The 24390-nt window shown below is 46.8% G+C and overlaps 1 protein-coding gene across 1 annotated transcript in view; it reads right to left on the reverse strand.

Annotated features, from left to right (window-relative positions):
- The window catches only part of ADCY8 (adenylate cyclase 8), a 222390-nt gene that overhangs the window by 138693 nt on the left and 59307 nt on the right, over positions 1 to 24390 (reverse strand). The window lies entirely within an intron of this gene.

The following is a 24390-nucleotide window of genomic DNA, read 5'->3' on the forward strand; positions in this document are numbered from 1 at the left end:
AGCCCTGTGTAGTGCAAGAAGAAGAAAGGTCCAGGGAGAGGAAACAGCAGGTGTAAATGTTAAAAAAAAAAAAAAAGCAATGGTGTGGCTGGAGGGTGGTGACAGAGGGGTGGGGTGACAGATGATGAGGTTGCAGGGGTAGCCACGTCTCCCATGCTTGTGTAAGACGTAGTGGCACTTAATTCCATCTACAACTGGAGGCCACTGTGGATTTACATTTTAAAAGATCACCCTGGCTGTGGTTCGGAAAACAAAATGTGACGAGGGTGCCCAGGGTAGAGGCAGAGAGACCAGTTGGGGAAGCTGCTCAGTGGTCCAGGTGAGAGGTGACGCTGAGACCAGACCTAGATGCCTGGCAGCTGCGATGGGAGGAGCAAAAGAGGGTGTGACCACGGGGAGGGCCAGGCTCCGAGTCTCCCTGATGGGGACAACGTGCTACGATTAATGAAATGGGGGACAAAACCAGGGTTAGGAGGTACTACCTCTTTATCAAGAGGAGAGAAACGAGACACACACGGCCTGAAAGCAGGGACCTAACACTTGACAGAAGAATGTTCTTCTGTTGCAATCAACATGGTAGATAAAAAAAAAAAAAAACAACCGATTCACCGGCCACAAGAACCAAATCCTAAAAAGACGTGTGCTGTGGGGACCAGGCAGGGATCTGGCTTCTTTGCTCTACAGTTTGCTGCGATGTGGAGCTGAGCTTAAGACAGGCGAATTCCCAACACCGAAGTTTCTCGTATCTTTATAGTTATTTATGGCTCTTAAGGATTTTCACCATCCATTTGCAAAACGCCGACACTAAGCAGGGACAAGTTATCACTGGCCTTGCATGGAGACGGAGTCCAGGAGAGATTAAATTACTCTCATGGCCTGCACAGTGACCAAGTGGCAGTGGAGGTGGGAAAGCCCTGGGTTTTGAGGGTGACTGGAGTCTGGATCTTGTCTTCCTTGCCGATAGTCACGTAGCATTCGGCGAGCTCTATGTTCTCTGTGCTTTAGTTCCCTAATTTGGCAAACAGCAATAAAATCATCTACTTCCCAGGGTTGCTGCGAAAATTCAATGAAATAAAACATGAAATGGGCCTGGCATGAATCCTCTCTCTCCCCTCTGCTCTACTTAACTCGGCTCCCACGCAAGGGGCTTTATTAGTGAAGGGCCTACAGAGTTTCATACGATGAGGCTTCTCCTCTCTTGAAGGCTGTCTCACAGTGGGACTGAGAAGCATGTTTATTGCAAACACCTCTGCACCATATCCATTTTGTGCTCATTAGTGCTTTTTGCCAACTTCCTAGGTACCCGTGGCCTTGCTCACACATCGCTGCTGGACGGGAGTAGGTGCTAATCATGGCTTTGTGGGGCACTCAGTGCCTGAACATAGTAGACACTCAATAAATACTTCCTAAACAAATGGTGAACACACAGAGGGCAGAGATTGTGCCCAGATCTTGACTGGACCCCCTACCCTGGCCAGCACAGTCCATGCACAGGATGATTATTTGCTAGACAGACTTTTTTTTTCTTTTTGAGAGAGAGAGAGAAAGAAAGAGAGAGAGAGAGTATGCACAAGAAGGTAAGAGGGACAGAGAGAAAGAGAGAGAGAATCCTTAGCAGGCTCTACGCTCAGGGCAGAGTCCAATGTGGGACTCAATCCCATGATTCTGGAATCATGACCTGATGATCATGGCCAACTGTGCCACCCAAGTGCCCCTTTAAGTGGCAATGCACACTCACCTCAAAGGATGATATCAATGCCTTCATGGGAGACTTTAAAACTAAAATTCTAAGAGAAAAATTCTCCAGCACCCAGACTTGCCAGTCTCCAGTCAGTGGTGTTACCTATAAAAGCCCATTTTCAGGGCACCTGGGTGGCTCAGTTGGTTAAGCGTCCGAATCTTGATTTCGGTTCAGGTCATGATCCAACCATCATCAGATCAAGCCCTGCGTTAGGCTCAGCATGGAGCACAGAGCCTGCTTGGGATTCTCTCTCTCTCCCTCTCTCTCTGCCCTCTCCCACGGGTTCTCTCTCTGTTTCAAAACAAATAAATAAACTTAAAAAAGCCCACTGTCAGCACTTTTGTTTGCCTCAGATCTGTTCACTGCTTGAGAAATACCGCTCAAGTCCCCTGAAAACACAATCAGAAAGAAAATGAGGAAGTTGGCCCCTTAATGCAATTCCCAGCTCCTGCTGAGGCACAATATCTGATTTTCTGCTCTGGAGATCAGAGGTATGAGAATCTCTCCTGGAGCCAGACTGTGGCCAGGGTGGCCTTTGTGCTCAGAGTCTGCACATCTTCCTCGCCCCCCCCCCCCCCGGGGCGTTTTCCATCTGCAATGAAAAGGGACCCAGGTTGATTCAAAGAGCACCATTGGCTCCTGCCTGGACTTCCTTTCCTCTCCCACCATGTGCTCTATTCATGTCACCAGAAGCTGCTTCAGGGCATCAACTGCTACAGTGGCCCCTGGGGGGAGGTCCAGGTGAGAAATGGTGAGGGATTCAAGAGGTTTATTTTATGCAGATGATTGTCCTGGGGGAGAGTGCCCCCCATGCAGACAGCACTTCTGGGCTTCTATGCCCCAGTGATTCCGAATGGCTTTAGGAAGAACCCACCACTCCCAGGCTGTTGCAAACTGAGAGACCTCTCACGGACCTGTCTCTATGGCAGGGCAAAGCGGGGTTAACGGCAGTGAAAGTCAAGGCACCAAGAGACCTCTCCTGGGGTTATAGACAGTATCTTATTTTTACTGACCACTCACACTGTAGCACACCAAATGCGTTGTATCCGGTATCTGATCAAAACCTCCCGTTAATCGTAGGAGGGAGTAAGTTACAATCCTTGTCCCATTTCACGCACGAGGATACGGAGATTCAAAGAGGTTTAGGGGAAATCGGGAAGCCCAAGGTCATGCACTTGGCAAGTGCACAGGGAAGACTCAAGCCCACGTTCTTTTTCACCGACGCCTGGCTCATAATTCATCCGTTTGTTCATGCACTCACCATGTCAAAGAGGAGGGGCTCTGTGCCAGATGCAGCGCGGAGCAGGGAGAATCAGCAGAAAACAAGAATGGACACGGCACTTGCCTCTGTAGAGCCAAGGTTCTAGAGCTGGAAAATGGACCCTGGAAGAAATGAAGGCGAGCCCGGTGGCGGCTCTGGCTGAATGGTCAGGGAGGGACTCCTCAAGGTGACTGAAGCTGGGATGTGAAGGACAGAAGGAACCAGTCTTAAGGAAAGCTAGAGAAGGTGCTGCAGGCACAGGGCAACAGCCAGTGCGGAAGCTACGGGATGCAGTCTCTTTGGAAATTCATTCATTCATTCTTTCACTCAACACATTTTTACTGAGATTCTACTGTAGACAAGTATGTTAGCTGCTACGACTACAGGAGAGAACCAGCAGATGGGATCCTGAATTCCGTGGGGGGGCCTACAGTCTCCGTCTCAGAGAGGACAGGCAGAAGATGTGATAGTCGTGCTATCCGAGAGGTCCCACGAAAAGGAGCTTGACAAGCACTAGGACAGTAAGTCAGGAACAGGCCCTCACTAGTGCTGTGGGCAGATAACCCGGCGACGTGGCGCAGACTGCTCTATAAGCCACAGATGAGGTCCTGGGTAGCCTTTCTAGAGCTGCAAAGGCAAGAGAGGAGAGGCTGGGCTCCTACTCAGTGGGTCCTCAAGACTCCGAGCGAGGCAGAGAGCAGGGGATGAGAACTTCACCTCCAGACTAACCATTCGGTATTTAGTCTCAGGAATAGGGCATGGGCTCATTCCTAGTACAGGGGCTCGCCAGCCCAGTGTTTTAAACCCTCCAGGGGCGCCTGGGTGGCTCAGTCGGTTAAGCGTCCGACTTCAGCTCAGGTCACGATCTCGCGGTCCGTGAGTTCGAGCCCCGCGTCGGGCTCTGGGCTGACGGCTCAGAGCCTGGAGCCTGCTTCCGATTCTGTGTCTCCCTCTTTCTCTGCCCCTCCCCCGTTCATGCTCTCTCTCTGTCTCAAAAATAAATAAAACGTTAAACCCTCCAGTTATTCTGATGGGCCACGCAGTCCTCTGATCATAATGGACCTGTCCCCGGGATGCCTTCCTTCACTGGTCTGCGGAAGTGACACCACTTCCATGAAGCTCCCCCTGAATCCTCCTATGCCACGTAGACCTGCCTACTTCTGCCCTGACTGCAACCTGCACCGGCCTCTGACTTTACTGCAGCAGCGGCTTTCCTGGGTGACCTCCACTTACCAATTCTCTGGATTACCTGACTCAGTGGGTCCACTTTTTCCAGTCCCCCCTTGACACCTGTCAGCTGAGCACTGCGGGGCTGAAGCTCCCCCAGCTCATAAGGAGCTCTCTAGACGCCCGTAGCTTCTATTCCTTATGTAGCCCCACGCCGGCCAGGAGGTACTGGGCTTGTTCCCAAACATGATTATGTCACTTCATCTGTTGGTGCACTCATTCTATTTAATTAGATACTAAATTAGAATTTTAAAACAAGTAGGAACAAGTGATGCTCTTTGTATGCAAATACAATCGAATGCTTTGGAAAGACCCAGTAATGCTGGGTAGCTAAGACACTGTCACCAAATCAGATGTGGGCAAGATGGCCATGAATATTTGTGGGAAAAGTAATAAAAATTCAACAGTCACTCTGATCATGTTGCAAGTCCTTTTCAATCCTTGCTCCATGTTAAGGAACTAGAAGCCTTGGCTGATGCCCAATTAGCTACGGTCTCAATAAGAAACAATAGATCTAAGCTAAAAATAAATGCGTGGGCTTTATATCAAAAGACCGGACAATGGATTTGTTATTTTCTGTTTAAGTTATAAGCCAAATGTTTAAGTACAATGTTTCAGAATTCCCCATTTTAACCCACTTTTCCAATTAATCAAGCAACTTCTCATCCTGATGGCTTCAGCTGAAGCGATCTTACTATTCTTGTTTAGATGTCTGTCCGTGAAGCCTTTGAGAGTCGCGGTGGTGTTCTGTCCACCTCCAGAACCCAACACAGGCTTGGTAAGGAAAGAGTGGCCATATTATCCAGATTCCTCTGTTGACGGATAGATACCCTAGTCTGCTTCAGAAAACTCAGGCTTTATCCTAAGTATACTGGGATGTCTCATGGAATCTAAGGGCAAAACAGAGGCTGGGTATGGGGAACCAAAGGGGACCCATAATGACTCTTTCCCCTAAATGTGGATCTCTGCTTCTCCTCCAAGCTGGCTTCATCCTTCTCTGTCACTTCTCATTCACTGAGAGCTCTTGGTCCTTATCCCTTATAGCTTTGGCCAGTTTAAGAAGAGTCTCACTCAGTTCAAGCCTCAACGTGTCTTCTAGATGACTACCAGACGCATGAAAAGATGCCTGACATCGCTCATCATCAGGGAAATACAAACCAAAACCACCACGAGGTATCACCTCACCTCTGCCTGGCTAAAATTAACGACACAGGAAACAACAGATGCTGGCGAGGATGTGGAGAAACGGGAACCCTCCTGCACTGTTGGTGGGAATGCAAACTGGTGCAGCCGCTCTGGAGAGCAGTGTGGAGCTTCCTCAAAAGGTTCAAAATAGCACTACCCTATGACCCAGCAATGGCACCACTAGGTTTTTATCCAAAGGGTACAAAAATGCTGATTCCAAGGAGTATATGCAACCCAATGTTTATAGCAGGGCTATCAAGAATAGCCCAACTATGGAAAGAGCCCAAATGTCCTTCGACTGCTGAATGGATACAGAAGATGTGGTATAAATACAATGGAATATTATTCAGCCACCAGAAAGAATGAAATCTTGCCATCTGTAACGACTTGGATAGAGCTAGAGTGTATTATGCTAAGCGAAAAGTCAGTCAGAGGAAGCTAAATACCATACGATTTCGCTCATGTGGAATTTAGTACACAAAATAGATGAATACACGGGAAGGGGATAAAAAGAGAGGGAAGCAAACCATAAGAGACTCTTCAAGATAGGGAACACACTGAGGATTGGTGGAGGGAGGTGGGTGGGGGGCGGGCTAGATGGGGGAAGGGGATTCAGGAGGGCGCTTGTTATGATGAGCCCTGGGTGTTGTATGTAAGTGATGAATCACTGAATTCTGCTCCTGAAACCAATGTCCCACTGTATGTTAACTAACCAGAATTTAAATAGAATTTCGGAAGAAGACAAAAAAGACTTAACACGTCTGCCTAAGGAGTCAAACTTCCAGACCTGCCTAAGGCTCACGGTCAGAGATGCAGGGGCACAATAAAGAGACTGGTCATCACTGAAGTGACCCTTGAGAAAGCGGTGGGTTGGGTGCAGAGGGGAGAAACTGAAGTCCCCCTTCCTTCCACATTCGTGGAAGGAAAGGATGAGTAAACTATAAACACCTGCTCCTGAACAGAATCCCGCTTTGACCACAGGGGTGCACAGCAGGGAACGCGGAGACATGGAGAAGTTAGAGGAAGGTCGGTCATAGGCATGGCTCTGGCTGCAAACCCTAGCCCTGCCCACTCCTACCTCTGTGACTTGGGACCTGCTCTTCAGCTTTTCTGTACCACAACTTCCCCATCTGTAAATCGGGACTGGTGATAACAGCATCGATCTGCCAGGGCCGTCGAATTAAGTGAGTTAGTATTTGTAAAAGAATTAGAGAGGGTCTAGCACACTGGAACCACAGCCCACGTGCTGATGAAATTCACCGGCATGCATGCTGTATTTTAAGCACTGTTTCAGAGCTCTGATTGTGCACCGGTGTAAAAACTTACAGCTCTTAGAGGAGGAACACGACACAGCAAATACGGGGAGAATGCATAGACAGAATCTAAAAAGGCAATTGCGGTACACGGTGAAAAGCTTCAGCCGCACTTGTAAAAATTAAAATTTCTTCAGTTTTTATTACCAAAAATCTTGACTCTGGCATTTGAGTTTGTATCACAGAGGGATTTTATAGGATTTTCACGCGGAACTGCTACCATTTCTGAAAGGTTAAGTGTGAGCACAGAGGTGCAGAAGCCGTTGTTGAACTGGCTCCTGAAGGCGTATTCCATATACGCAATTCAGGCTGATTCGGCAAGGAGGCTGAAAAGTCTGGAGACCATCCATGCCTCCTTGGTGATGGTCTAAGACCACCAGGATCCTTTGGTTCTACCCAGAAATACAAACACTACAAGGTTTGGAGTCAGGCAAGCTTGCAGTTTGCTCAACAGCTGGCCCACCTTGCGACCACAATAACCTCTATGACCCCTCTGTGCCTCAGTTTCTTTATCTACAAAATGGGAATAGTACTGCCTGCCTCCCAGGATTGTTGTTTACGCTAAAGCCCCTTTTATAGATCCTGGCATACAGTAGGTGCTTACTAAATAGCAGTAGTGATCAGGTGTGCTTTTAATTCATTCCAGCAGCCACCTCACAAGCCAGAGGCTGCGTTACTCTCTCGTCTGTCGTCCACGACGGGGAACACACTTTAAAGAATGCACACCTTCTGGGATGAGCACTGGGTGTTGTATGGAAACCAATTTGACAATAAATTTCATATTAAAAAAATAAAGAATGAGTAACAAAATTCAGGTTTCAGGGACGTTTTTCTTCTTTTTATCTTTTCAAGGAGTTAAGATTTTTCCAGGTCCCTTCATTTGGTAGTTCCCAGGCAAGGCTCTTTCCTTATTCTTCGATTTGCTTAAGCGTTGCCGAATGCCTACCGGATGCCGGGAGAGTCCAGTGCGCAAGGCCAACAAAAGCCCTGCCTTCACAGACCTCGGCTCGCTGCAGGGAATTTAAAACAATAGTAACATAGTCAAAACTGCTTTGCTGTTTATTATCATCACCCTTCACCCTTGATATTCCAGTTTGAAACAATGTCAGTGACGAAATACTCCCCTCTACTCCCCAGGCATCTGCTTAGTAGAGATGGCATACGGTCACCCTGTCCCCACAACTTTTAGCACTTTCAATGCAGAAGGACCCAGGACAGGGCAGCACACGCCTTCGTCATCAGTTTTACACCCTCTCCCCGACGCTTAGCACACGCGGGGGAACTCACAGCTGAGGGCCTCCTCTGGCGTGTCGACAACTCTTACATTATTGGACAGAAAGGAAGGCAATTTCTGGGTCGGTAATACAACGATAAATCAAAGGCAGTAGTATGACAGTCGGGCACAATGCTGAGCTGCCCTGAAAGGAATTTCGTCAAATAGGAGGAATAAAGAACACGTTTGCTGTATGCAGGAGACACGAGGGGCCGGATCTGCTCCCAAGCAGCTCCTCTAGAAAAATCTTCCTTTTGGGGCGCCTGGGTGGCTCAGTCGGTTAAGCGTCCAACTTCAGCTCAGGTCACGATCTCACGGTCCATGAGTTCGAGCCCCGCGTCAGGCTCTGGGCTGACGGCTCAGAGCCTGGAGCCTGTTTCCGATTCTGTGTCTCCCTCTCTCTCTGCCCCTCCCCCGTTCATGCTCTGTCTCTCTCTGTCTCAAAAATAAACAAACATTAAAAAAAAACAAAAATCTTTCTTTTAAGCACTTCTTACGGCTTGAGGATTTCAGTCTTTTTAGAGAGCGCTAAAAGGTTCTTTCACATAAGGTTTGCCACTCTTCTCCGACACAGAAAAAAAAGTAAACACCGGGCCATTTTCAATAAAAAGACATTGATATATAGGTCAGAAATCCACACTTGGAAGACGTGATTTTGGGTCTCTTTCCGGCCTGCACCGACCCACTGTCTGGTCTTGGGCAAGCTCCTTGATACTTCTGAATCTGAATTTTCTTAGGTGTAAAGGCAGGCGTTGAACTTTGCTCTGCTGGCTTCACAGACGGTGAGATATTCCAGCTGGATATTATCACGTCTTAAAAAAAATAGGAGGGGCACCTGGGTGGCTCAGCCGGTTAAGTGTCCAACTCTTGATTTTGGCTTAGGTCATGATCTCACGGTTGGTGAGTTGGAGCCCCTCATTGGGCTTTGTGCTGACCGGGCACAGCCTGCTTGGGATTCTCCTTCTCTCCCTCTCTCTCTGACTCTCCGCTGCTCACATTCTCTCTCTGTCTTTCAAAATAAATAAATGAAGCTTTAAAAAAAATTAAGAGTTTGCCAGTTAGAGTTAGAGAAGACCGTTCAATGAACAAAGACACAGGATGGACAGGGGATGGCAAGTTTCTGGGTGAGTTCACCATGGTCGAAGGTTCTCTGTGAAGGACTAATCAGAATAGAGACTTGAGAATTCCACTGGGAACAGTGTGGCACGGCCCTTGCGAATTGTGGCAAGGAATTTGGTCTTTAGGTCATAGGGGAATAGGGAGCCAATGATTTTTAAAAGTGGGAGAGGGGAAGGGAAGTAATATTATTTGTGTGACTCTAGAGAATGGACTGCAAGCCTAGGGGACAGACAGAAAATAGGTGACATAGTCGTGGCTAAGTCTCCAGCAAAGAAAGCAGATCTGAACGTGGGTCAGTGCAGTGGGCAAAGAGAAGGAGAAAAAAAGGGAAGCTACTGTTATTGTATATAGGCTGAAAATTTTCCAATTTTTGAAATTGCACAAGGGATGAAACAGAAAAAAATGGTATATATATATATATATATATATACACACACATATATATGTACATATATATACACATTTTTAGCACTTTGTATATGTGTGTGTGTATATATATATATATACATATGTATACATGTATATACACGTGTATACACGTGTATATATATGTATATACACACACATATATATATATATATATATATATGCTTGGGATTCTCTCTCTCCCTTTCTCTCTTCCCCTCTTCAACTTGCATGCAAGCTTGCACTCTCTCTCTCAAAATAAATAAATAACTTAAAAAAAAGAATTTCCAGCTCTTTTTCCATTTCCATCTCTCTACGATCATAAATCTGAAAAAGGAAATTCCTTTTAATATTATTCATCTATTTACTTAAGTAATCATTCATCAATTATTTTTCAAGCTCTCCCTCAAAATGACACAATGTAATGAGGAAAAGGCTGCTCCCCTCACTGAACTTCAGACAAGTACAGAAAGATATTAGGGTGGTAAGCGCAGCGATGGACGGGAGGTGAGGGGCAGTGTGAGTCCAATTAAGGGTATCTTGACCCAGTCAGGGAAGTCTTCCTGGAAGAGGTGGTTCTTGAGCCGAGTTTTGGTTTTGAGTAGAGGAAATCGTCTGAGTGAAGCCAGGATGATGGTAACAGATGGTGTACTCATAGTGCTTCAAATAGTTGAATGTGGAGAGGGGCCAGGTCTTAAAGTCACTCTTGTGCTAAACTAAGAAACAGTAACTTCACCTTGAAAGCTAAGGGGAGCCACTGAAGGATGGCTTTTTCTTATCGGTAACTGAAGTGTAATTTACAGAGAGGAACATGGGCGTATCCTAGATGTACAGCTGGATGTATTTTCACAAATGAAACACGCTCTCGTGAACAGAACCCAGACCCAAAAGCAGAACAGGACAGCAACCCAAAAGCCCCTCGTGTCCCCCAGCAGTCCACACGTTATTTAGCAAAGCAAATGCCTAAGAAAGAATGGCAATCGTATTGTCAAAATAGGATTCTGTCCACCACCACTGCTCCTGTTGGCCGGCACTAATGGGTCCAACTCTGTACGTGAATCGTCTCACGTTGTCCTCACCACAACTCACGAGAATGATACCTTTATCATCCTTGCTTTACAGATGTGGAAACGGAGGCACCGAGAGACTGGAGAGCTGTGTCAAAGGCACACAAAGGGGCACAGAAAGGCAGCACCTGAATGCAAAGTCAGGTGTCTTGGTCCATTAGTGAGTGAGTTCACCACACCAGGCTCTGTGTTATGGAGCCTGATTCAGGTTCACTCTTTCCTCGGGGACAGAGGGTCACCTGGGACTGCCTCTCATGCCACAAGCTTTTCCACATCTTCATATAATCTACTGTGGAATATCACTCGCTACTCACTCATGCGTCTGGAGAACTGTTATTTAGCAAGCATGTACTAAGGAATGAGCGAGTGCTGTTTATTTCACTGGGCAAAGCAGGGGACGATCTTCACTTCTGCCTCCCCCATGCTCGTGGTGTAGTCGGCTGAGAGGCTGAAAATTGCTGCCATAAAATATTAACAGCAGTGCACTAAACATCAGTTCAGGACACCACCTGGCTCTTGCCTGTTTCAAAGAGATGGCGGCATAAGAGATGTGGAAGATGAGATGCTTTGAGCTGGTGGAGAGTCAGAACTCCCATCGCCAAAGCTTAGTTTTTCCTGTCCTGAGCGGAATCACCTGTTCTCCTTTGTGTCTGGCTTCCCTCGCTCTCCACCCAGGAAGAATGGGTCACTGATGGATCTCCTGTGACCTTCTGGCCGCCACTGAAGGGAGTCATCCACTACTCTTCCTTGGAACGTCTTCTGGTTCTGGTCTATGCACCTTGCTCTTCTGATTTGTTGTTGTTGGGCTGTTTTCATCTTATTTTTATTTTTTTAAACTTTTTAACATCTTTGCGGATTGTTTCTCCTCTACCTACCCCTTTAAATGTTGGAGGACTCCAGACCTCAGCACCATACTTCTTCCTGTTTTCTCGTTTGGACTACCCTCCTGGATTAACTCCTCTAGGGAAATGGCTTTCTACACCATACATATGTTGACCCACTCCAGAGGCTGTATTTCAATCTTAGCCTGTCTGCTGGACTCTAAGCTCTATATCCAAGTGCCTAAACTTGACACATCCACTTTGATGAATAGCAACCCAAATTTACTTGACCCAGATATGTGCTCTGGCCGAGTTTCCCATCATTCATCCCAATCAACACCACCCTCCAGGCACATGAACCTTTCTGCTCCTTGAACATGGTAATAAGCTTGTTCCCATCTCATGACCTCTGTGTTAGGTATTCCTTCTGCATGGAATGTTCGTCCCCCAGCTGCCTGTTTAATTTGCCTTTTCCCAAAGGTCTCAGTTCTTCAAAGCCCCAATCTGGAGTACTGCTCCTTGTCACCTCATCTATAATCATGGCATTGATCATGAAAAATTTCATGCTTAGGCCTTTGTTCATTTGCTCACTGCTGATCTCCTCTCATCTCCCCCTAAGTCCACGAGAGCAAGGATCTTAGTGGTATCCTGAGTACCTTGAGCAATGTCTGGGACACAGTAGGCACTCCGTAAATGTCAGCTGACATTCTTCACGAATGACTCACACCGCATCTTTCAGAGATACGTAGGCTGAGGAACCGTGACTGATCGCGGGAAGGCAAGAGGGAAACCGACAGGTGAGTTTAGAACTATTGAGAACACAGTCCACAGTGACAGGCTGCCTCACTGGCTGTCAGTGTCCTCACGGCAGCCTTCTCAAGTGTCTAGGATCCCTGGGGACAAACATTTGAGAACAGTTGATCTGCACAGTGACCACGCATTAACCAGCATATTTTAATGTCTGGAACATCCTGATCTTCGACATTCTGGGAGAAGAGAAATCCCAGCGTATATAGGTCAATATGGTTTTTCCATGTTATATAGTATACGGTAATACCTATAATCATATGGTGTATAGGTCTTATGGTTTTCTTTCTTTTCATCATGTGTTTTGCTCAACTTCATGTTCCTTTTGTCAACAGGGCTGAGATCAACTTGCAGCACACACACACACACACACACACACACGCACACACTGAAAGATCAAAACTTAGACTTTGATTCCTTTGGCCTTGTCAGGACAAAACAGCTAGCAAGGCTATAACAAGGAAAGCAGAAATAAGGCAACATTAAACGTAAAATTTAAAAAGTCCAAGATGTCTATGTTGGAGTGGCTTCCTGAGCCTGAAAAATGCCATTTCTTAGATGTATCAATGGAACCAAAATACTCTGATATTCTCTTAGGGATCCGTTCATATTTATAAACCCGTTTTGTAGTCAGAGGTGGACATGTTATGTTCGTTGAAAATGAAAAATGTTTTCTCTAGTGGGCATTGAGGAAACCACGGGAAGGAGATCCCGATTTACCAGCCAGATCTTCATGTTACCCGCGAGAAGGAAGAGATTTTGCTCTGATGTAAGACAAACTAGGTCTGAGGTCATTTTCTCACTGAATGATCTTGGCAGGAGTGTCAATTTCTTTATCGGGAAAATGGGAATGAGAAGGAGCCCTCCATGCGGGTCTCACGGAAGTGACACTACATCTCTGATGTATGGTGGGGGTTCCACCAAAGCTGACCGCCTCTCTCTCTCCTTTCCTCCTCCACGTTCCTTCCTGTCTACACTTTAACCTTCCAAAATGGACCAGAAAAGAAGGTTTACAATATAAACATCTAATACTAGAGATATCTAATATAAATAATATAATATTAGAACAGGTGCCTTTTTTTTAAATGTTTTTATTTATTTTTGAGACAGAGAGAGACAGAGCACGAGCAGGGGAGGGGCAGAGAAAGAGGGAAACACAGAATCCGAAGCAGGCTCCAGGCTCTGAGCCGTCAGCACAGAGCCCAACGTGGGGCTGGAACTCACGGACCATGAGATCATGACCTGAGCTGAAGTTGGACGCTTAACCGACTGAGCCACCCAGATGCCCCATAGAACATGTACCTTTTTTGATAAGCCACACTGTCTACAACAAACATCTTCTCATGTGCTGTAAACCTACAGGTGGGGAGAAAAGTGAGGGATGTGGTTTTTGTCCGGTATTCTGCAGAGCTTCGGCAAAGGGGAATCACGGACAGCCCAACCTTACTAAATGTGGTAGATTGCATGTAAATATGTGCATAATAATTCCCCTTGGGTAGCGGCCTCCCATATGGATTCTTGGCTTGGCTGAGTCGCTTGCTTTGACCAACGGGACAAGAGCACATATGGCACAAGCGGAGGTGTGAAATGTGCCTGTTCACTGGGACTTCTATTACCTCCTGTAGTGCGTGGACCCCTGCGACCACCACGTGAATGTGCCCGAGCTCCCCGTTGGAGGACGAGAGACCACGCGGTAGAAAATTAGATGCCCTGGTCTCTGGTTTGCCAAACTGCCTGATGTGTGAGTGAGATCACCGCACAGGTAAGGGAGATCACCCGGCAGGCATCAGTCCCACCCAGTGACTGGAGACACTCACCAGAGCCCAGAAGAACTCCCAGCCAACCCAGAGAACTGTCAGCTAAATAATGGTGATTATTTTAAGCCACTACGTTTTGGGGTCATTATACAGCAAAAGGTGTAACCAATACTCTAGGGTAACAGATATGGAAAGACAAGGTGGGTGATTAGGATCAATGACTAGGAAAGGGACTGACATCTGAGCACCTGCGTGTGACAGTTATCACCCAATTTATCGTCTTTGACCCTTACAGCTAGCCAATGGAGCAAAGCCTATTTTACAGCCAAGAAAAAATAAGAGAGATAGTATATATTGTCCAAGGACATAACGACAAAGCGAGTCTTATTATCCTATTTTATAGATGAGCATATTGGCTCAGAAGTGAAAAAAAACCTGCCCATGAAATCAAGAGCGGCAGAACCATGCTCAAAACTTTGGTAAGTATGGCACAAAAGCCGGGGCTATCTTGAATACTCTTGATGTTGTGTATACACTGCATTGGCGGTGGGCATGGTGGCCTTTACCCGCCACCTCTAATGCAGCATTTTTTTTAAGTTTATTTATTTATTTATTTTGAGGGAGGGGGAGGGGCAGAGAGAGAAGGAGAGAGACGATCCCAGGCAGGCTCTGCCAGTGCAGAGCCTGGCATGGGGCTCAAACTCACGCACTGTGAGGTCATGACCTGAGCCGAAACCCAAGAGTTGGATGCTTAACCAACTGAGCCACCCAGAGGCCCCTAGTGCAGCATTTTTTAAACTGGAGTTTGCGACACAATCGCGGGCCCGAAATCAAGCGGATGAGACACGGCCTTGACGTGCGGTTTCACAGACACTTTCTCTGTTTTACCTTGTATGCCTTTGTGACACTAGATCATAAGTAAAATGAGCTTCTTCCTGGGAGCTGCCATCCCAAAGTGGAAAGGCCCCGAATATTCCTTTCTGAATGAAAGAGGCTGGGAAGTTAATTTCCTGCATCTCCCTAAATCCTGCAGCTCTGGATACAATTTGGATTTTGCAAATTAGGTGTATTCCTGCAAGATAGAATGTGGAGGTGAGAGAGAGGCTATTTTCAGCTACTTCTGCTCTTGGTTGCTGGCAATCGTGGTCATGGAGAGAATGGATTTTTATTTATTTATTTATTTATTTATTTATTTTTATTTAAAAAAAAAATTTTTTTTTTCAACGTTTATTTATTTTTGGGACAGAGAGAGACAGAGCATGAACGGGGGAGGGGCAGAGAGAGAGGGAGACACAGAACCAGAAACAGGCTCCAGGCTCTGAGCCATCAGCCCAGAGCCCGACGCGGGGCTCGAACTCACGGACCGTGAGATCGTGACCTGGCTGAAGTCGGACGCTTAACCGACTGCGCCACCCAGGCGCCCCGAGAATGGATTTTTAAATGGCAGTCTTCTAGTGTCCAGTCACAAGATTTGTGGTCGTCCAGAAGATGGCCACTGTCCGTATTTTGGCAGGGGAGACCCAGGAGGCGGCGGGCTCCGGAGTTAACATCTGTGGCAGTGGCACAGCTAACACGCTGTCCATCACAGTGACTGCGAGGCTGGTCCACAAGGTCTAGAAGAGGAACACTGGGGTCCCAAGAGAGGATTTAACCCTTCTGCGAGGCCAACGGACAAGGAAAGTCCTCTTGTTCAAGGGCAGCAGGGATCAGGGGAACAGGAAGGGATTTTATAGTCTCATCAATACTCAAAGATCCTTTCTAAGAGTCATCAGTCCAGGAGAAATTACATACGCCCTAGAAATCCTCCTGAACACATGTTCGCAAATGTCATACCACACATCCCTCTGCTGTCCTGTTACATACGCGTGCGTATTCGGCTCTATTGAACCGTTCAATTCAATTTCCTCCAATAAATGGTCATCATGCCTGGCATGTGCCAGGCTTGGAGGGTGTTAATCAGACTGGCCCCAAACAACGCATAGCCTGTGGGGAATCCAAGATGCGGGAACATCCCGATGGCTCGATTCAAAAAGCTCTGTCGCGGAAACCAGAAGCCCTCACTCTGGGAACACCAGTCATGACCTGGGGATGGTGAAGCAGGGATCTGTGGTACCTGTTCGTCAGGCACACCGCGAACATTTATTTCAGATAAGTCTCACCAGGGTCAGCGAGGGATGTCGGATTATTCCAGTTTCACAGATACGGAAACGGAGGCACATCAATTTAACGTTCTTTGCCCAAGTTTTCACGGCTACTGAGGTGCAAAGCTGGGGCTCAAAACCAGGTCCGTCTGACTCCACTGTCCATGCAGCAACTAAGCTGCCTGTGAACACAGTCGGGATTTTCTCAGAAATAAATCTCCCACTGAAATTCTAACAAAGGACAAAGTTAGAAGTCTCAGACAGACTTGCCCTTGGAGGACTCTCGGCTCTATTCCCCTCCATTCTGATAAAACCCTGTCCTGCTACGCTAACTTCCAAATCCGTTGTAACAACATACTATCGTTGGTGACGAGGAGCTATGTTACAAAAGCTAGCAACTATTGCTTCAATATGCCAAAAAGGCACACATCTCTTGGACAACTACCAATCTTGGTATGGAAAAGACCTCCACATTGTTATTTCCACCCGGAAATATTTGAACCCATTCAGCAGAACATGCACATTTTCAAATTGGCTTCCGTGTCTGTCGACAGTAACCCCTTGGGTGTTTACAGGGGGGGGAAGGCTTAGGTTCTGAAAGTATGGTCGGCACAGAGCCCGACGTGGGGCTCGAACTCACAAACCGTGAGATCGTGACCTGAGCCGAAGTCAGACGTTTAACCGACCGAGCCGCCCAGGTGCCCCTGGAAGGATTCTTTGTTTTGTTTTTTTTTTATTTTTTTTTTTAACGTTTATTTATTTTTGAGACAGAGAGAGACAGAGCATGAACGGGGGAGGGGCAGAGAGAGAGGGAGACACAGAATCGGAAGCAGGCTCCAGGCTCCGAGCCATCAGCCCAGAGCCCGACGCGGGGCTCGAACTCCCGGACCGTGAGATCGTGACCCGAGCCGAAGTCGGATGCTTAACCGACCGAGCTGCCCAGGTGCCCCTGGAAGGATCCTCTTTAAGAAAAAGATTGCAAGTAGTAACTAGACATGTGCCAGGACCCTTCGGAGGGCTTTGGAAGGACCTGTTAAGTGAGAGGTCCTGAGGCTTAAGTTTCATGAGCTTCACTAGAGCTGGCAAACGATCCTGCATTCTGAGCAGAGCAACTTTTATTATTGTAAATGCTGGAAGATGCCCACAGCTTAGAGCAGCACCCCACCCGTGGCTGCATGTGGACAGATAAAACAAATTACTGCCTACTTCAACTCTTAGCACGCAGCTGTTCCCACAGATACCTATTTATAAGTGTGCCGTAATACATGCTTCCCAGGCTCTTTGAACGGTGAATTCTCTTTTTCCCCCCACACGGTGAATTCTCTTTTTTCTCTCTCCCCAGAAAACGTTCATTCACTCAATACACATTTTTCAAAGTTTGGAGACATGATGAACAAGACTGATCAGATCCCCGCTGCGACCAAATTACATACTAGTTGGAAACAAGGAAGCATATGTATTCACAATGTAATTTCACGTAGTTTTAAGTTCCACCAAGAAAAGAAAACTGGGTGGTGTGGTAGAGAATATACCTGTGTGCAGAGTGTGGAGAGGGTCAGTGTCACTCAGGGAAGGCATCCTAATTAAGGATACATTTGTGCCGAAGCCCGAAGGAGGAGAATCCAACACCGGGAATTCTGAGTTTCTAATTCAGTGGTTATGATTCTGGGGTCTATTTAATTAGCAATTGACAAGAGCTTTATAACACTCATTCGTGGAAATTTGTAAAGTATTGACTATGGGTTATCTTTTCACATTGATCCAAGAATATCGTACGTCAAATCTCACGGTTCATGGGTTCGAGCCCCGCGTCAGGCTCTGTGCTCAGAGCCTGGAGCCTGCTTCGGATTCTGTGTGTGTCTGTCTTTCCACCCCTCACCCGCTCGCCTCTATCTCTGTCTCTCAAAATTAATAAATGTTCAAAAAATAAAAAAGAACATCATGTGTCAATAGTGATTGGAGGAGCTCTAATTTGGAGGTAAAAGACTGATTAAACCTTAAAGAAGCCCCTTGAAGGCAGTATTATCAGGACATTAACCATCCTCCTCCAATACAACATTTAAAAAATTTAAAAATAATCACTTATAGGGGTGCCTGGGTGGCTCAGTCGGTTGGGCGTCCGACTACGGCTCAGGTCATGATCTCACAGTTCGTGAGTTCGAGCCCCGCGTCGGGCTCTGTGCGGACAGCTCAGAGCCTGGATCCTGCTTCAGATTCTGTGTCTCCCTCTCTCTCTGCCCCTCACCTGCTAACCGCTCTGTCTCTCTCTGCCTCTCAAAAATGAATAAACGTTAAAACAATTTAAAAAAAAACACTCACACCTGAAGTGTGGTTACAGTTAGAAGATCACCTTCCTGTGTACGAGCTCATCGAACGGGCACAAGAATCCTTCGAGGTAGGAATTATTAAAACAATTTTACAGGTGAAGAAACTCAGGCTCAGAGAAGTAACTGGCTTGAAGCCAACCTTGTATTAATACAGGACAGCAAACTGCACATCCCTCTTCTGCTGCATCTAAAAAAAGCACGGCTGTCAATGCCTGAGCTCCAAAAAAGAAACCGAGTCAGAGGCCAGAGGGCATGGTGGAGGCAATGTGGCAGGTGGCCCTTCAACTGCTATCTCCGCGAACTGTCTGGAGAAACTGTTCAGGGCAGGTATGGACATGCGGTCCCTGTGACCCCCTCCTCCGAGCCTATAAAACCAATTGGCTGTTGATCTGCGTCGTCACTTTTCACTTCGGTGTTTAATGATAAGCTGATGTCAATTTTCTGCTCATGAAAAAAAAAAACGATTAAACACTTCTCATTTATATTTGAAATAACAGGAAGTATCATAATCAGCAAAGTTTACCTGGAAAACACAGGCAATGTTCATTCTTTAGTTCCCTCTAACTCTGGGCAAACACAAGCTACTCCCTGAACAGAAGGCGTAATTCAATTGCCTTTGATTTCCGCGGCTTTTCACCCTGCAAACATCTGAGTCTGGCTCTGTCTCTACTTTTTTAAAATCAATTAAATCTCAGGGCACCTGGGTGGCTCAGTTGGTTAAGTGTCTGACTTTTGATTTCGGCTCAGTGGGATCGAGCCCTGCGTCAAGCTCTGTGCAGAGCATGAAGTCTGCCTGAGAGTCTCTCTCTCTCTCTCTCTCTCTCTCTCCCTCTGCCCCTCTCTCTCGCTTGTGCGTGCTCTCTCTTTCTCTAAAAATAAATAAAATGAAAAAATTTTTAAATCAATTCAGCTTCTGGTAGTCTGAGGGTTTTGTTTTCTGTGCGAGACATTGCCTTATGATTAAAACAAATGCTTTAGAAAGAGTCAATCGATTAAGCGTCCGATTTCAGCTCAAGTCATGATCTATTCGTGGGATCGAGCCCCACTTGGTGCTCTGTGCGGACAGCTCAGAGCCTGGAGCTTGCTTCCGATTCTGTCTCTCCCTCTCTCTCTGCCCCTCCCCCACTCGCACTCTGTCTCTCCCACGAATAAATAAACATAAAAAAAATTTTAAAAGAAAGAGTAGCAATTACAACGACAACCCCACTGCCAACAACAGATCTTACTCAGCACTTAACTACCCGTCAAGCTTTATGATACACGATTCACCTCATTTCCTCCTTCCTCACAGCAACTCCCAAGATAGGTACATTTCTTACTGCTATTTCACAGATGTGGAAACTGAGGCTTAGGGAGGTCAGATAGTTGTCCCAAGGGCATGGAGTGAGTCAGCAACAGCACCTGAATGCATACCCGGCTGTCCTGGTCCATGAGTGAGTGAGTTCTATGCACCAGGCTCTGAGCTATGGAGCCTCATCAGGGTTCATCCTTTTCTAGAGTGCCACAGACCATGTCGGGCTGACTCTCACATCACAAGCTTTCCCGCCTCCTTGCATAATCTATTGTGGAATATCATCCGCTACTCATCTGCCCGTGCAAGGTGCTATGGCGTGTGCTAAGGAAGGAGTTAATGGCAGGCATTGTGGTCTGTGCTGAGCAAAGCAGGGGATGAACTTCACGTCTGCCGTCCCTGTGCTTGAGTGTACTTGACTGAGAGACTGAAGACGACGGCAATACGATATTAATGGCATTAGGATAAAAGGTCGGTACAGGGCACCACCTGTCTTTTTGGGTCTCTCAAAGAGATATCAGGAGTATCGATGCGAACGACGAATTGTTTTGAGCTGTTGGAGACTTAAGAGGTATAAGATGAAGTATTTACATTCCTGTGATTATCAGACAAAAGAGGGGGTTTCCACCAACTTAAACTGCAGACTCTTGGACAGTAAGGAAGGAGGAAGAGGAGTTGATGGGGAAGAGAGGTGAAGAGGAAACACCATCAGTTGTAAACGGAATCTTCTGCAGAACTTATCATCCAACTGCTTAAGGAGGAGAGGGAAAGGATTCCTCCGTATTTGTCAGTGATACTCAAATCTGGGGGAAGGGCTTCATGGGCAACGCTCCTTCATTCAGTCATTATCGTATTTATTTGATACAATGCTACTACGTGTTTAAAAGCAGGTTAGATATGAGGAGGGAAACCTGAGTCCTCCACTGATCAAGAGACTTGGATTCCAGGGAAGAGATATAAGACATGCCACCTGTCACTATGAGAGAATTTGCAAAGTGTCTTCATGGCACGTTCACCGGAAGCTGGCAGCTTCACGGGCTGCTGCATCTTCTGAATACATCACTCTGCGTTTTCCCTAAATTAAGAAAACTCATCTGATGTCCCCACATCTCCCCATTATTCTTACAGATCACGTCCCAGTCCCGCTGTGGCGAATGCACGTCGGTCCCAGATAGTCAGTAGCAGGAGGTGGCGTTATGGTTTTGATTGCCAAGACCAGCGCGAGTTGGGTTTCCTGTCATTCCACACTGAAAGTCTCCCGTGAGGAAGAGAGGGCCAGGGCCCTCCCGGCCGAGGAAACAGTACACATTGAGGCACGGGGTTGTGAGCCGCACGGTACGTTGAGGAGATTTTACGAATTCACAAAGCGTAATAGTTGGGATATGCGTGCGCTCTGGAGCAGGACTGTCGAGGTCCCAATACCAGCTCTGGAACTTACTACCTATTACGTACCTTCTTTGTTTCCGAGTTTCCCATAAAATGGAGGTCAACATACCACCTACCTCAGTGGGCTGCTCTGATAATTAAACAAAGTAATACAGTGGACCTGGTTTTTCAACAAAATTTTAACGTTTTTTTATTTCTGAGATAGAGAGAGAGAGACAGAGCACAAATAGGGGAAGGGAAGAGAGAGAGGGAGATACAGAATCGGAAGCAGGCTCCAGGCTCAGAGCGGTCAGCACAGAGCTCCATGCGGGGCTCTGACTCATGAGCCACAAGTTCATGACCTGAGCCAAAGTCAGGCGCTTAGCCTACTGAGCCACCCAGGCACCCCACAGTTGACCTTTTAACAAGGGGAGGGTTAGGGTGCCAATCCCTGAGCAGTTGAAAGTCTACGTGTAACTTTGGACCTCCAAAATCTTTTTTTAAAATGTTTTTATTTATTTTTGAAGGAGAGAGAGAGAGAGAGACAGAGCATGAGCGGGGGAGGGGCAGAGAGAGAGGGAGACACAGCATCCGAAGCAGGCTCCAGGCTCTGAGCTGTCAGCACAGACCCGGATGTGGGGCTCGAACTCATGAACTGTGAGATCATGACCTGAGCTGAAGTCGGACACTTAACCGACCGAGCCACCCAGGCGCCCCGACCTCCAACATCTTAACTTAGTACTGAAGCCCACTGTTGACTAGAAGCCTCACTGATAACATAAACAGTAGGTTAGCACATATTTTGTGTTATATGTATTATGTGCCGTATTCCTACAATAAAGTAACCTAAAGAAAACATTAAGAAAATCATAAGAAAGGGAAAATGCATTTACAGGACTGTTCTGAACTTATGGAAAAAAAATCTGTGTAAAAGTAGACCCACCTGTGTTGTTCAAGGGTCACCTACATACATAAAGAGGTTTGGCTAAGCCTCTGACTAAGCCTCTGACTTCGGCTCAGGTCATGATCTTGCAGTTTGTGAGTTCGAGCCCCACATCAGGCTCTGGGCTGACAGCTCGGAGCCTGGAGCCTGCTTCGGATGCTGGGTCTCCCTCTCTCTCTGCCCCTCCCCCGTTCATGCTCTGTCTCTCTCTCTGTCTCTCTCTGTCTCTCTCTCTCTCTCCTTCAAAACTCTCTGTCTCTCTCTCTCTTTCAAACTAATAAACATAAAAAAAAAATAAAAAAGAAATAAAGAGCATCATAATACAGCATCCTAGCACCCAGTCAATGCTCCATAAGGGCTAGTTGTTGCTAATTCTATCCAGGAAATGTTTAAGGTGGAGAGAGAAGTAAGAAATGCATTGGATTCTAAGAGCATGGACATTTGTCCTGGATTCCTAATTACCGCACCACCACATGGCTTAAAACAGTAGCCATTTACTCTCTCCCGGTTCTGGAGGTCAGGAGTCTGGAATCAAGGCGCGGGCAGGCTGGTTCCTTCCAAGGGCTCTCAGGGAGAAACCGCCCCATGCCCTTCTCCCGGCTTCTGGTGCCCACCAGCAGTCTTGGTGTTCCTTGTCTTGTGCATCTCTCCAAGCCCAACTCCAAATGGGACTCGTAGATCTGTCAACTCCAATCGCTGCCTTCTAAAGTACTGCTCTCAAATTAGATGTGCCCAAGACATTTGCAACAGACTCGAAACAAACACAGACAATTCTAGAATGGCTCTGTACTCAGACTGCTCTAAAAGTATTCTTTTTTTTAAGAGAGAGAGAGAGAGAGAGAGAGAGAGCGAACACATGTGATATAAGGAGAAAGAAAGAATCCCAAGCAGCCCCCATGCTAAGCACAGAGTCTGACATAGGGCTCGGTCTTGTGTCACACCCGAAGATCATGACCTGAGCTAAAATCAAGAGTTGGATGCTTAACCAACTGAGCCACCCAGGCGTCCCCCGCTCTAAAAGTATTCTTAAATGATCTGTCCTCTTTTATGGCCAATCCATTGTGGCTGCAAAACAGAGAAGACAGAATTCCCATCAGGGGATCCATACTCAAATCCAGCTAAAATAAGCTATTCTCGGCATGAATCGTTTTTGTAGAAAGTTATTTTGGGGGCGCCTGGGTGGTTCAGTCCATTAAGGGTCTGACTCTTGATTTCGACTCAGGTCACGATCTCATGGTTGTGGGATCAAGCCCCGAGTCGGGCTCTATGCTCAGTGTGGAGCCTGCCTGAGAGGCTCCTTCTCTCTCTCTGCCCCTCCCCCGCTTGCACGGGTATGCTCTCTCTAAAAAAATTTTGAACAATAATATTTAAAAGTAAAAACACTTATTTTCTCTTCCCCTGCTCCAACCTACTCCCGCTTTTGAGACGCGCCTTCAACTATATCGACGCAACAGAACGTTTCCTGCCTTTGGCACTTGACAGTGGACTGTGTCTGGTTTCCGGCGAGCATTTTTTTCGTCCAAATTCCCGGGACGGGTTTGGGAGACAAAAGGGACCCTTGTGACTCTCTGGCTCCTCCTTAGCTTCTCCAGGCTGGATCAGAGGTATGGAGGGCAGTGGTGGTGACTGAGTCCTCTTATCTGAACTGCCTTGGGAAATGTTAACTGTGTGCAAATGAGCGCAGAGCGCTGGCCTCTCTTTGAATAGCGGGAGCATTATTTTTGTATTTATTTATTTATAATTTATTGTCAAATGGTTTTCCATACAACACCCAGTGCTCATCCCAACAGGTGCCCTCCTCCATGCCCATCACCCACTTTCCCCTCCTTCCCACCCCCCCATCAACCCTCAGATTGTTCTCACTCAGTACTTAAGAGTCTTTTATGGTTTGCCTCCCTCCCTTTCTGGAACTTTTCTTTTTCCCCCTTCCCCTTCCCCTTCCCCATGGAGTTCTGTTAAGTTTCTCAGGATCCACATACGAGTGAAAACATATGGTATCTGCCTTTCTCTGCCTGACTTATTTCACTTAGCATGACACTCTCCAGTTCCATCCACGTTGCCGCAAATGACCAGCTTTCATTCGTTCTCATTGCCAAGTAGCATTCCATCGAATATATATAAACCACACCTTCTTTATCCATTCGTCGGCTGATGGATATTTAGGCTCTTTCCATAATTTGGCTATTGTTGAAAGTGCTGCTATAAACGGGGGGCGCATTTAAAATTAGTGCTGCCAGAGCACCCGGGTGGCTCAGTCAGTTAAGGTCATGATCTCCCAGCACTCGGGTTGGGGTTCGAGTCCTGCCACTGGGCTCTGTGTTGGCAGCTCAGAGTCTGAAGCCTCCTT

The sequence above is a fragment of the Lynx rufus genome, unplaced genomic scaffold (assembly GCF_022079265.1).
Source record: "Lynx rufus isolate CCGP_SWC_20201006 ecotype Redwood Valley unplaced genomic scaffold, mLynRuf1.p SCAF_12, whole genome shotgun sequence".
NCBI classification, from domain to species: domain Eukaryota; kingdom Metazoa; phylum Chordata; class Mammalia; order Carnivora; family Felidae; genus Lynx; species Lynx rufus.